Source organism: Pongo abelii, chromosome 7, assembly GCF_028885655.2.
Source record: "Pongo abelii isolate AG06213 chromosome 7, NHGRI_mPonAbe1-v2.0_pri, whole genome shotgun sequence".
NCBI classification, from domain to species: domain Eukaryota; kingdom Metazoa; phylum Chordata; class Mammalia; order Primates; family Hominidae; genus Pongo; species Pongo abelii.
Window position 1 is genome coordinate 137,117,116 of NC_071992.2, and position 12,774 is coordinate 137,129,889.

Here is a 12,774-nt window from a genome sequence, read left to right on the forward strand (position 1 = left end):
ATATTTATATATAAATATATATAATATATATTATATAATATATTATATATAATATATATTATATAATATATATAATATAATATATATATTAAAAAATCTAAATATAAATATATATTTATATATATAAATAAATATATATAAATATATATAAATATATAAATATATATTAATATATAAATATATAAAAATATAAATATATAAATACATATGTATATATTTATATATAAATACATATGTATATATTTATATATACATATGTATATATTTATATATAAATATATATACATAACTATATATAAGTATGTAATATATATTTATATATAAATAAGTAAATAATATATATTTATATATAAATAAGTAAATAATATATATTATATATAAATATATAATATATAATATATAAATATATAATATATAATATATAAATATATAAATATATATATTATATTTATATATTTATATAAAAATATATATATTTATATATTTATATATTATATATTATATATTTATATATATATAAATATATATAGATACACACACGTATATATATGTATAGCTGGGGGAAATGCTTGCGATGATGGCTGTCCAAAATGAAGGCCTGGAGTCCCTCAGGGTGTGAGCTATGTGAAGGAAAAGATTGTTCGTTCCTGCAATACCAGGGCCTGTAAGATTGCTGGGTGTGTAGGTGGTACTCATTAAGTATTGTTGAATTAACCAAATCAGTGAATGGCTCAATACATCTATAAATTTCATGACAGTCCACATGGCCTAAGTGGAAAGAGCTTGAAGGCTGGAAACAGACATTTACAAATTTGAGATTAGCTCCTTCTCTTTGTGTGTGATCTCAATGCTTTTAGCCTCAATTTTAAAAGTATTTTAGATGTGTTTAATAATAACCACCTTGCTTGGTTGGGTGAGAATCAAATGAAGTATCATATTGCAGTTCCAGGTATATGTTACGTTGAGGACTTAATTCTCTTGAGTTCTTTATTTCTTTTCCTGGAGTTGGGGAAGTGTAGTTGCAAAAGAACAACCCACAGAATACGCTTCTTATTCCCAAAATTATTCAATACTTAGAAATAAGGCAAAGACAGTTGTGTCTTTCTGTGTCTTCAGTGTCATTCTGAAGCACTGTATAACAGACTTACCCAAAGACTACTTAATAATTGAGACAAATATGCCTGTGTTTGCTATCCTGTTTGTTAGATAGCAAATCAGAGCCCTGACTTTGTAATGCCACATTTTAACTTGTAGGTTTTTGTCCAGTAGAGATGCAAATAATTTCTGTCTAGTAGAAAATGTAACTGCAGAGGACAGCTTACTAGTTTTATATAGAATATTTTATTTGAATATTCTTTCTTTATTCCCTCCTTTCTTTCCAGAAATTTTACTTGAATATTCTTTCTTTAATCCTTATAAATTCTCTGTTGCTTCAATGCTCTTTGATAATATTTTATGATTTCACTGATTCCTTCTGAAGTTAATATAAATTAATCATTATATATTGTATGTGAGTCATGTTTTTATCTTTTTGAATATTATACTTTGCTAGTACTTAGCGATTTCCATTTTTTGCTAGCAACACCTATGCATACTAGATACTCAACTTCAAAAAGTTTGTTGAAAAAAATGAGCGAATGAATACATGAAAGCATGAGCCACAAAAGGAAGGCTAAGTGAGCCCTGAGTACTGTTAGCTTTGGACCCCACCTCCTCTCTAGAAGCTTCATTGGCAACTTCAGACCCAGTCTTTCCACTTCATACCAGCTGCACAGAAAGTTTGGTTTAAACCTAAATGTTATGTCAGTATGAAGGGAAGTTGGGTGCACTCTACACAGTGGAGTGTACTATCAGCAGAGTTCATGCTGTTCTACGATGCTTAGCTTGGATGGGAAGCCTCCATCTGCCCTTGGATGCAGCCGCTGATGTTAATTCAGTCTAGGCATTGATGGCTGAAGCTCTGTGTTTTCAACTATTTAATACCTAGCACCTGGTCCATCTATCTCTACTTTTTGCTCTATGTTTCCACCTTGGAGGGTATCCTACATGCTTCTTTCGACAATTCCTAGTGCCTACATTTGAGCATTTAAACTCTTTACTTGACACTCTCATAATTTCTTCATGTATAGCCACATTTTCAATTTTTTATTTTTATGTTTTTAAAAAAGATATGTTTGTATCAGTGATTCATTAGGGATTGTGTTCTGCTCCATGTCATGAGAACTCGAAAGTACGGTTCCTTAATAATTCAGGGATCTATTTCTCTTTCCTATAAATAGAAGTGCTGAGAGGGGCAGTTCGGACTTAATTTTGTAGCTGAACAACACTCCCAGCAACCCAGGTTTCTTCCGTGTTTCCATGGAGACTCCCTTGGCATGGGGTTTTTATTTTCAAAAATGTTTGGTGATTGTAAAATGAATGCTCCTTTTCCAGTATTAAGTTCACAATCTACATAGAATAAGGGACAGAGGTGAAGGGCACAGCACTTATTTTAGTTAAGTGTGTCTTTTTTTACGGAGCTTTCCCTGAATCCCCTCCTAGTGATTTCCAGTTCCATCTCCTCAGCCACACTGTGTGATGTAGCTACCCTTAGCCACAGTGGAAGATGGGACAAAGCCAGCTACCCTGAACCAAACCTTGGTTCTCTTACTAAGGAAAAAGGGCAAACTAAATTTAGGGTGGGTATCTACTAATGTTCACCATAAATTTTTTATATTTATTTTAATACATTTTATTTTGGCCCTCTGTCTGGGATATCTCTCAAAATTTACAATTACGTGAGAAAGAAAGAAATATTCTTTATGCCATTGTTTTAAGTCAAATGACTTGACACTGTCAGAATGGATAAATTGGGGCATTGAGAAATAACATAACAATCAGACATTCAGACATATTACGCAAATGGGAGTTGAATCCTAACCATGCAGTTTACAGGCTATGTGACATTGGACAAATTTGATTAAATATCATTTATCTTAATCTCTAAAATGGGAATAAAAGAATAGCAATGTCTAGGCATGGGTTTCTTAGAAAACAGAGTCTATGACAGAGCTCACATATTAAGGCTTTTTGGAGGGTCAATGTGAGGGCAGTTAGAATAGGAGTGAAATGAGAAGAGTTAGAATATTTAATGAGGTTTCATAAATTTGTAACAGAGCATTAGAATTCTGAGATAATTTCTTTCCTACTGGGGTTAAAATGTTCTTTATGTTATGAAATTATGGTAATCATAGTTTGAGTTTACTTTTTAATCCTCTCATTAACAAAAAAAGGAAAATTGATATCTCTGTGTTTCATGTGTTGCTTCCTAGTTTTTAGAAATGTCTTGACTTGATCTCTAAGATTTCTTCTCTACCTAATATTATAATTATAGGGAGATGAGACCTTTGTTTAATTTAAAAGACCCAAGCAAAAAACAAACAACCCCATTAAAGAGTGGGCAAAGGACATGAACAGACACTTTTCAAAAGAAGACATATACGTGGCTAACAAACATGAAAAAATACTCAATATCGCTAATTATTAGAGAAATGCAAAGCAAAACCACAATGAGATACCATTTCACACCAGTCAGAATGGCTATTACTAAAAAAATTTAAAAATAACACATGCTGGAAGAGTTAAGGAGAAAAGGGAACACTTATATACTGCTGGTGGGAGTGTAAATTAGTTTAACCATTGTGGAAAGCAGTGTGGTGATTCCTCAAAAAACTTAAAACAGAACTACCATTCAACCCAGAAATCCTATTACTGGGTATATACCTGATATGGTTGGGCTGTGTCCCCACCTAAATCTCAACTTGAATTGTACCTCCTAGAATTCCCACATGTTGTGGGAGAGACCCAGGGGGAGGTAATTGAATCATGGAGGCCAGTCTTTCCCGTACTATTCTCATGATAGTGAATAAGTCTCATGAGATCTGATGGATTTATCAGGGTTTATCAAGTTCTTTCCGCTTTTGCTTCTTCCTCATTTTTCTCTTGCCACCGCCATGTAAGAAGTGTCTTTTGCCTCCTGCCATGATTCTGAGGCCTCCCCAGCCATGTGGAACTGTAAGTCGAATTAAACCTCTTTTTCTTCCCAGTTTCAGGTATGTCTTTATCAGCAGCATGAAAGTGGACTAATATAGTAAATTGGTACCAGTAGAGTGGGGCATTACTGAAAATATACCCGAAAATGTGGAAGCGACTTTGGAACTGGGTAAGGGGCAGAGGTTGGAACAGTTTGGAGGGCTCAGAAGAAGACAGGAAATGTGGAAAAGTTTGGAACCTCCTAAAGGCTTGTTGAATGGCTTTGACAAAAATGCTGATAGTGATATGAACAATAAGTTTCAGGCTGAGGCGGCCTACTATAAAGACACATGCACACGTATGTTTAGTGCAGCACTATTCACAATAGCAAAGACTTGGAACCCAAATGCCCATCAATGATAGACTGGATAAAGAAAATGTGGCACATATACACCATGGAATACTATGCAGTCATTAAAAAGAATAAGTTCATGTCCTTTGCAGGGATATGGATGAAGCTGGAAACCATCATTCTCAGCAAACTAACGCAGGAACAGAAAACCAAACACTGCATGTTCTCACTCATAAGTGGGAGTTGAACAATGAGAACATGGACACAGGGAGGGGAACATCACACACGGGGACCTGTTGGAGGGTGGGAAGCAAGGGGAGAGAGAGCATTAGGACAAATACCTAATGCATGCGGAGCTTAAAACCTAAATGATGAGTTCATAGGTGCAGCAAACCACCATGGCACATGTATACTTATGTAACAAAGCTACACGTTCTGCACATGTATCCCAGAACTTAAAGTAAAGTAAAAAAAATTAAACAAAAATTTCCAAAACTTGCTATCATTAAATGAAATGGCTGTTCATGAAAGATATTGTACATGCAAGCCCTTTTATTTTATTAATATTCTAGTTAACTTCAAGTTTTAGTAGCTCCCAGGATAAAGGAAAGAAAACTTCCTTTTCACCATTAAAAAAAACAAAACTATGTGGTCTATGTCAAAGCTACATGTAATATCACCGAGCAATATATACGGGCACATATGGTGCATACAGTGTTCACATGTTTGTGGAATGAATTTATCTGCTGGTTCCTTCATGTCTCCTGTCTTTGACTGGTCAAGCCTCACTTCCAGGACTTTAACTCCCCAGTATTTCACACATTTGTAGAATAAATGAAAAAAAATAGGCCTGGTTTGAGCATCTACAGTAACTTTACATTATTTAAAACATAACCTTTTATAATCCTATGTGTATTAAATGAGAATGTTATGTGAAACTTAAAACAATTTTTTAATATCATTAAGGAATGACAGGGGTGAACTGTGGCAGTTACTATAAAGCTGACCTTCTAAAAGAGCCTCACACACACTTCACATTCTTTTAGGAGGGTGAATTAAACATGAAAGCGTCAACAGATTTTTTTTTTTAATTCTCTTTCCCACAACAGATGACAGTGCTTTGTTCAAAACAATTGCTGAGAAAGGATACTCAATCAGGAAGAACACAACTCAGAGGAAAAGTAATAAGCCAATTGTCAAATTGAAAAAATGACAACTGATTGTGACACTGTTTTATATCTCATAAAGTAATGATAAGTTGTTATTAAATTTCCAATTGAAAGGTGAGATGTCTACAAATGTGGTGGCATCACTGAAACTTGTTTCCAGTTCCTCGTGACTATCTGTTTTTTGAACTTTCTTTAGGCCACCTTCAGCATTCAGAATGTTTGGCAGTTAGTTTTAAATATAGTACTGATTTGTTTTTTCCTCTGGAAAAGTAGCTTGAGCTGGAAGGCAGCAGCTGAACAAATATTTGAAGCTGATGAAAAGGTGGTGAGTAGATGAGGAAACTCCTCTAGCCTTCAACAAGATTGTTAGGGCAGCAGTCGATGTGCGTATATTTAAAACAAAGGTGTGTGTGGGAATGCAGGATGGGCTACCCTTTTAACTTGGTCCACGTAATTGAATTGTGAATACTTTCCTGTATTCCAAGAAACAGGAATATCTACATGGAATGTTCAGATATGTGCTCTTCCAACTTGATATCACTCAGCTCAATGAATAGCCATGAGAAAATCCAGGCTCAGATGGACTTTCAGCTGTTTATGCTATATAGACCTAACTCGTGCTTCTTATTCTGTTCTGCGGCCACAGCTCTGTGTGGGTAATAGTTCAAGACATTTTACACTGTTGAAGTAGCCTGTGGAGAGTTCTGTGTCTTTACAGTTAAGTATTGTAGCAACCCTGGGTTATATTGCTTGCAAAATTACAGTGATGGTTAGGTAACCATCTTTCATCTTTGACTTATCTCCAAGTAAATCATGTGTTTATGGATAAGAACATTTTTTGAGACACCCCTTACTTGTTCAATTTCTCCATTCTTGTTTGTTTCAAGGTAATACACATTTGGTACTCACAGGACTTAAAATGAGCACATATTATTTTTTTTCATTTGGAAAATAATACACATTCATTATGAAAGAAGGTTCTAAAAATCACCTATATTCACATTACTCAAGTGATGATCACTGTTAACTATTAATATATGAGTAGATGACCTTTCACTTTCTTTTAAAAAATGAACAGTTTATTTTTTATATAGTTGTTAACATACTGAATATACAAGTTTGTGTAGGACCTTAAACTAGACCTTAATGATTCATATCAATGAGTGACAGAAAATAAAAAACTGAGGTAAGTGAAAAACAAAGATCGATCAAAACTCTCACTCTAATCAATGGTTCAACTTCTTCTTCCATCAAATCTTCTCTTAAAATGCCTTCAATTTCAATTACTTTTTTAAATAAAGGAATTATGAGGTTATTGGGATTGTTTTTTGGGTTATCTCTTGTGAGTTTTCTAACAAATATAAAAGAAGCAGCAGTAATACCACCCTTTAACGTTAATTGAGTTGGGGCTAGACACCAGGTGTCTGAACTCCATGGCCAATGTTCTTTCTGTTACATCATGATCCACCCTTGGGATTTGCTTGGCTGCACATACTCTAGTGAATCTGCCCTTGCCATAACTGTCTTATTGTCTTGTGTAGCATCCAGACTCAGGTAAGCTACAGAGGTATTGGAGACTTTGTCCAGACTCTAAGGGTCTGGCCAGGATCCCAAGTCCAGAGGTTATCTGGGAAGTTAGTTGGTTTGTTCTGGTGTGCCTGCAGTATGAACCTTTGAGTATCTGAAAAGCAGACATTTTGGTTGGAATCTTTGTTCCATCAATCCTAGTTGTGTGACTTCTGAAAAATTCCTAACCTCTCTTAGCCTTAGGTTTATGATCAGTAAAATTGAGAGAATCCATTTTATCTCTTACAGGATATTTTAATCTCATTAAATATAATCACACATGTGTAGCACTGTCCACTGGTAGGAGCAACTGGTAGAAATTACACATCTCAAATTAGTAGGAGAAACCTGACTCACTACTGAGAAGACTTAAACCCTTGCTGAGGATTCTCCTGAGAAACAGCTTCATCTCCCAGAGATACTTCAAACTCTGGGTCTCAGAGAATCTGGCTTAGCACTTAGCCTTGCATAAATAGAGAGACGGGGATATAGGAGTCTGGTTGGAAAAAAGAATGGAGGTAACCCAACAGTGTACTCATTGCTTTTCAAAGACTTTTACACAACAGTGACCCACCATATTTGTCTTTGAACCTCAAGTACCCAAGCATTTACTGAGTGACTAATATGTGCCAAAACCCTTCTAAATATGAGTGATGCCCTTATGAAAATAATGGCTTGTCAAATGAATCTGTGAATAGAGGGGGTGATTTGTGCACATTGTAAGGGCATGTTGTGAAAACAGGTTTTATCTTATTTTCTTCCTCTTTCTGCCCTTCAGTTTGGACCAATTTATAAACAATCTTATTCAGATTCAACTGATATTATTAGTCCTACGATTTGAACTCAAGTTTCCCTGGCACCATATCTGTTTCTTCTTTTACTGTAAAGACTTACCATGCCTCCACATTTATGGCAGCCTCAGAAGGGACTCAGTAAATGTCTTATGAGCTCTACACTCAAAAAGCAGAGGGGACAATACCAAATGTAAGAAATAACAGTGACTAATGTAAGACAGTATATTGATTCCTAAGTATCTCTCCTTATAAGAATGAGGCACATTGCATAACTAAATTTTCTAGAGAATTGAGGTAATACTTTGCAAAGCTTAATATAATTTTGATTCTCATAATCTTTTCTGAGAAATCATATCCTAGAACATTATATTATTTTCTGCACTTTTAACCAGATAACTCTAAACATATTTTACCTTTGTTCAAGCGTCTGGGCATCCTTTCTTTGCTATGTCCTTCTCGGACTTCAGTGTTTCTGTCTCTCTCTCTTTCCTCTAAGTCTAGATGTCAACCATCCTTTCTGCTGTGTTTGACATCATTTCTTCCCCCTTTCTGTCTCTCATTCCTTTCTTTTCCCTTCTTGATTTCTTCTTTCCTGTTTGCTGATGCTAATACTTTTGGCCTAAAAATCAGACATCTGAATGAGTTAACACTTTAGCCAAGGTCTTGTATCCACGAAGTAAAGAACAAGTTTTAATAAAGGTGTTATCTATTCCTCTTTTGCCCAAATTCATGTCTTTTCCCATTTACTTCAATTGTGGTATTTTAGGGAACTAGAAAGAGAGCTTAACCAGGGACAAACTCAACTCCAGGTAAGTGAATGTGATACTCACTTCTTCAAGAGTGGCAAGTATTTAAGAATAGATGGAGGTAGTAAAGGCTGGGTGGTCAGGGCTGGAGCCAGGCCTCTGGAAGTATTAGATCAGGGAATTCTAGAGATTGGAAAGAGAAGGAGAATGACAGGAGGCAATGCCTGAGAGGAAGAAAGAGTAAATGCCAGGAGGGAAAGGAAAAGGAACTGCCTCATGTTATGCATCTGCTATAGCTGACTGTTTCATGTAGTCTTCAGAGTAAAGTTTTGTAGTTACTGTGCCATTTATACATCCTCATGCCCCATCCACATTCTACTCTCTACCCTTCTTTTTTCTTCGTCTTGTTCTCTAGCTTCCTGTGGGGTTCAGTTAATGGCACTGGAAGGCAACTGGAAGGTGGGAGGAGAGTGAAGTCCACAAATACGGCAGAAATATCTATTTCTCTGGCTCACTGTAGGTTGGCTGCATTCGTCTCTCAAAATGTCCAGCTCCTGTTGAGCCATCTTCCCCATACAGCTCTTTTCTAGTCATTGTTCTTTCACCTGTTCCTTCAGGCCTTGATGTAATTGCTACACATTGTTGGTTCCACAAAACTACCCTCGTCTTTGTAAATTGGTCTTGTATCGAATTCTCTTCAACCAGCAAACTTGGTGGTGTCGTCAGTATCCTGCTGTTACCGTGACTGATCCAAGCACCATTTATTTTTTTGTAAATGGAATAAGTGAGTTGTAGAGATTTTTATGTAACATACTCACTGTCATACAACTAGTAATAGTTGGTTCTGGGATTTTTAACCCAGATTCGTCCAGTGCTCCAGTGCCTATTTCTTTTGCATAACACTAATCTGTGTGAATATTTACGGGAAAGTTAGAGAACTAGTGTTCTTAGCTGAGAAGAATACCACTATGGGATAAAGAAAGAAAAAAATTAGATTCTATAGACACTCATTGACTGCCTACCCTGGGCAAGATGCTGAAACTATAGGATGATGAGATAATAGACCTGGAATGGCCCTTCTTGGCAAGTAGTTTTCACATTGTGCTTAAGGGAGTCCTAGCAGTTCCACATAAAAGCCTCTGGAATTTGTATGAGGAGCAAATGAGATATTGGGATGGCTTTAGATTTCCTCATCTACTTCATCAAGAGCTGATATACTTTAATTCATTTTTTCATTCTTTTTTCTTCGTGTTCACCAAAGAAAATCTTGAGAACTAAGGTCCTAAGATTTTCCTTGATTTCTTCTTAAAATGAGACTATCTTATCCCATAGGATTGTTGGTGCTATTGTTCAGATAGCATATATAAAAAACCTGGTTCTCAATAAGTGTATGTTTCCTTCATATTTCTGTTCTTTTTTAGTACATCCAGAGAAGAAAAATCCAGTTTAGGCTATGAAGTGTTTCAATTCAATCCCTGATTTAGTAGACATAGATTATCCATGAATACCTCTTTAGGTGTGGCTTTGGTCTGAAAAACTGTAACAACCGATGGGTTGAAAAAAGGGACATGAGCTCTACTCTAAGCCCTGGAATGTCAAACAGGTGCCTTCCCTGGTAGAATTCATTGCTAACCATTCTGGATCAAATTAATGAGCACATAATCAAATGGTTAATCCATAAAATATAGTCCCTTATCCACTTACACACAGCTGTTCCTAATGGCTGTCAGTTACTTGAACAGAATTCTCTGCTCTGTCCTTAGAGTTGGCTAGGCACATTCACAGTTAGAAAATATTCTTTGTTAGATTTTATCCTGAATATTTCTTCTCCAATAATAATGTTTGAGAAGTACTGATCTAGAGACCTAGGTAGAGGGTATACTCCACATATATATGTATACCCAGTTGTGTGTGTACACAAACACCCCCCGCCACACACACCCCTACATCCACACTGCATGCATCTGTTTTTAGTGTAATATCAGTCAGTAAGTACTTCAGTATACCAAGCCAGTGGTTTTCTCAAACTTGGCTGCATAATAAACTCACTAAGGAATCTTTTAAAATTTCTGATGCTCAAGTGACATTGCAGACCATTTAAATCAAAAACTCTGAGAGTGGGCTCCAGGTTATTGCATTGTGCAAAGATGTTTGAAAATCAGTGTACTAAACTAGGTCTTCGTTATAATGAGATGCTCTTGAAATTAATTTACTTTTAAAAAAATGCATTTCAATAGCTTTAGGGGTACAGCGGTTTTCGATTACATAAGTGAATTATATAGTGATGAAGTCGAGGATTTTAGTGCACCTATCACCTGAGTAGTGTACATTGTACCCAAGAGGTACTTTTTCATTTCTTACCCCACTCCCACCCTCACTCCTTCTGAGTATCCAGTGTCCATTATAACACTCTGTATGCATTTGCGTACCCATAGCTTAGTTTGCATTTATAAGTGAGAACATGCAGTATTTGGTTTTCAATTATTGAGTTACTACATTTAGAATAATAGCCTCCAGTTTTATCCAAGTTGCTGCAAATGACATTATTTTATTTTATTTTTTTACTGCTGAGTAGTATTCCATGGTATATACATACCACATTTTCTTTATTCACTCATTGGTTGATGGGCACATAAGTTGATTCCATATCTTTGCAATTGTGAATTGTGCTGCGATAAACATATATATGTAGGTGTCTTTCTAATATAGCCAATTATTTTCCATTGAGGAGATACCCAGTAGTGGGATTGTTGGATGGAATGGTAGATCTACTTTTGGAAAAGTGGGTGAAGGACATGAACAGACACTTCTCAAAAGAAGACATTTATCAGCCAAAAAACACATGAAAAAATGCTCACCATCACTGGCCATCAGAGAAATGCAAATCAAAACCACAATGAGATACCATCTCACACTAGTTAGAATGGCAATCATTAAAAAGTCAGGAAACAACAGATGCTGGAGAGGATGTGGAGAAATAGGAACACTTTTACACTGTTGGTGGGACTGTAAACTAGTTCAACCCTTGTGGAAGTCAGTGTGGCGATTCCTCAGGGATCTAGAACTAGAAATACCATTTGACCCAGCCATCCCATTACTGGGTATATACCCAAAGGACTATAAATCATGCTGCTATAAAGACACATGCACACGTATGTTTACTGCAGCACTATTCACAATAGCAAAGACTTGGAACCAACCAAAATGTCCAACAATGATAGACTGGATTAAGAAAATGTGGCACATATACACCATGGAATACTATGCAGCCATAAAAAATGATGAGTTCATGTCCTTTGTAGGGACATGGATGAAATTGGAAATTATCATTCTCAGTAAACTATCGCAAGAACAAAAAACCAAACACCACATATTCTCACTCATAGGTGGGAATTGAACAATAAGAATACGTGGACACAGGAAGGGTAACATCACACTCTGGGGACTGTTGTGGGGTGGGGGGAGGGGGGAGGGATAGCCTTAGGAGATATACCTAATGCTAAATGACTAGTTAATGGTGCAGCGCACCAGCATGGCACATGTATACATATGTAACTAACCTGCACATTGCGCACATGTACCCTAAAACTTAAAGTATAATAATAATAAAATTAAAAAAAGGAATTTATCCAAAGGAAACAGTTGAAAGTGGTAAGACATATCTAAACAAAAATATTCATAATTAAATTAAGCCATATACAGAAAAAAAAAGAAATCTCCATACTGTTTTTTACAGAGGTTGTACTAATTTACATTCCCACTAGCACTGTATAAGGGTTCCCTCTTCACCACATCTGCACTGACGTTTATTGTTTTCTGACTTTCTAATAGTGGACATTCTGACTGGGGTAAGGTGGTGTCTCATTGTGGTTTTAGTTTGCATTTCCCTGATGATTAGTGATGCTGAGCGTTTTTCCATATGTTTCTTGGCCCTTTGCATATCTTCTTGTGAGAAATGTCTATTCATGTCCTTTGCCCACTTTTTAATGGAATTATTTGTTTTTTTCTTGCTGATTTGCTTGAATTCCTTGTAGATTCTGTGTATTAGTCGTTTGTTGGATGCATAATTTGCAAATATTTTTTTCCATTCTGTAGGCTGTTTGTTTATTCTGATGGATATTTCTTTTACTGTTCAG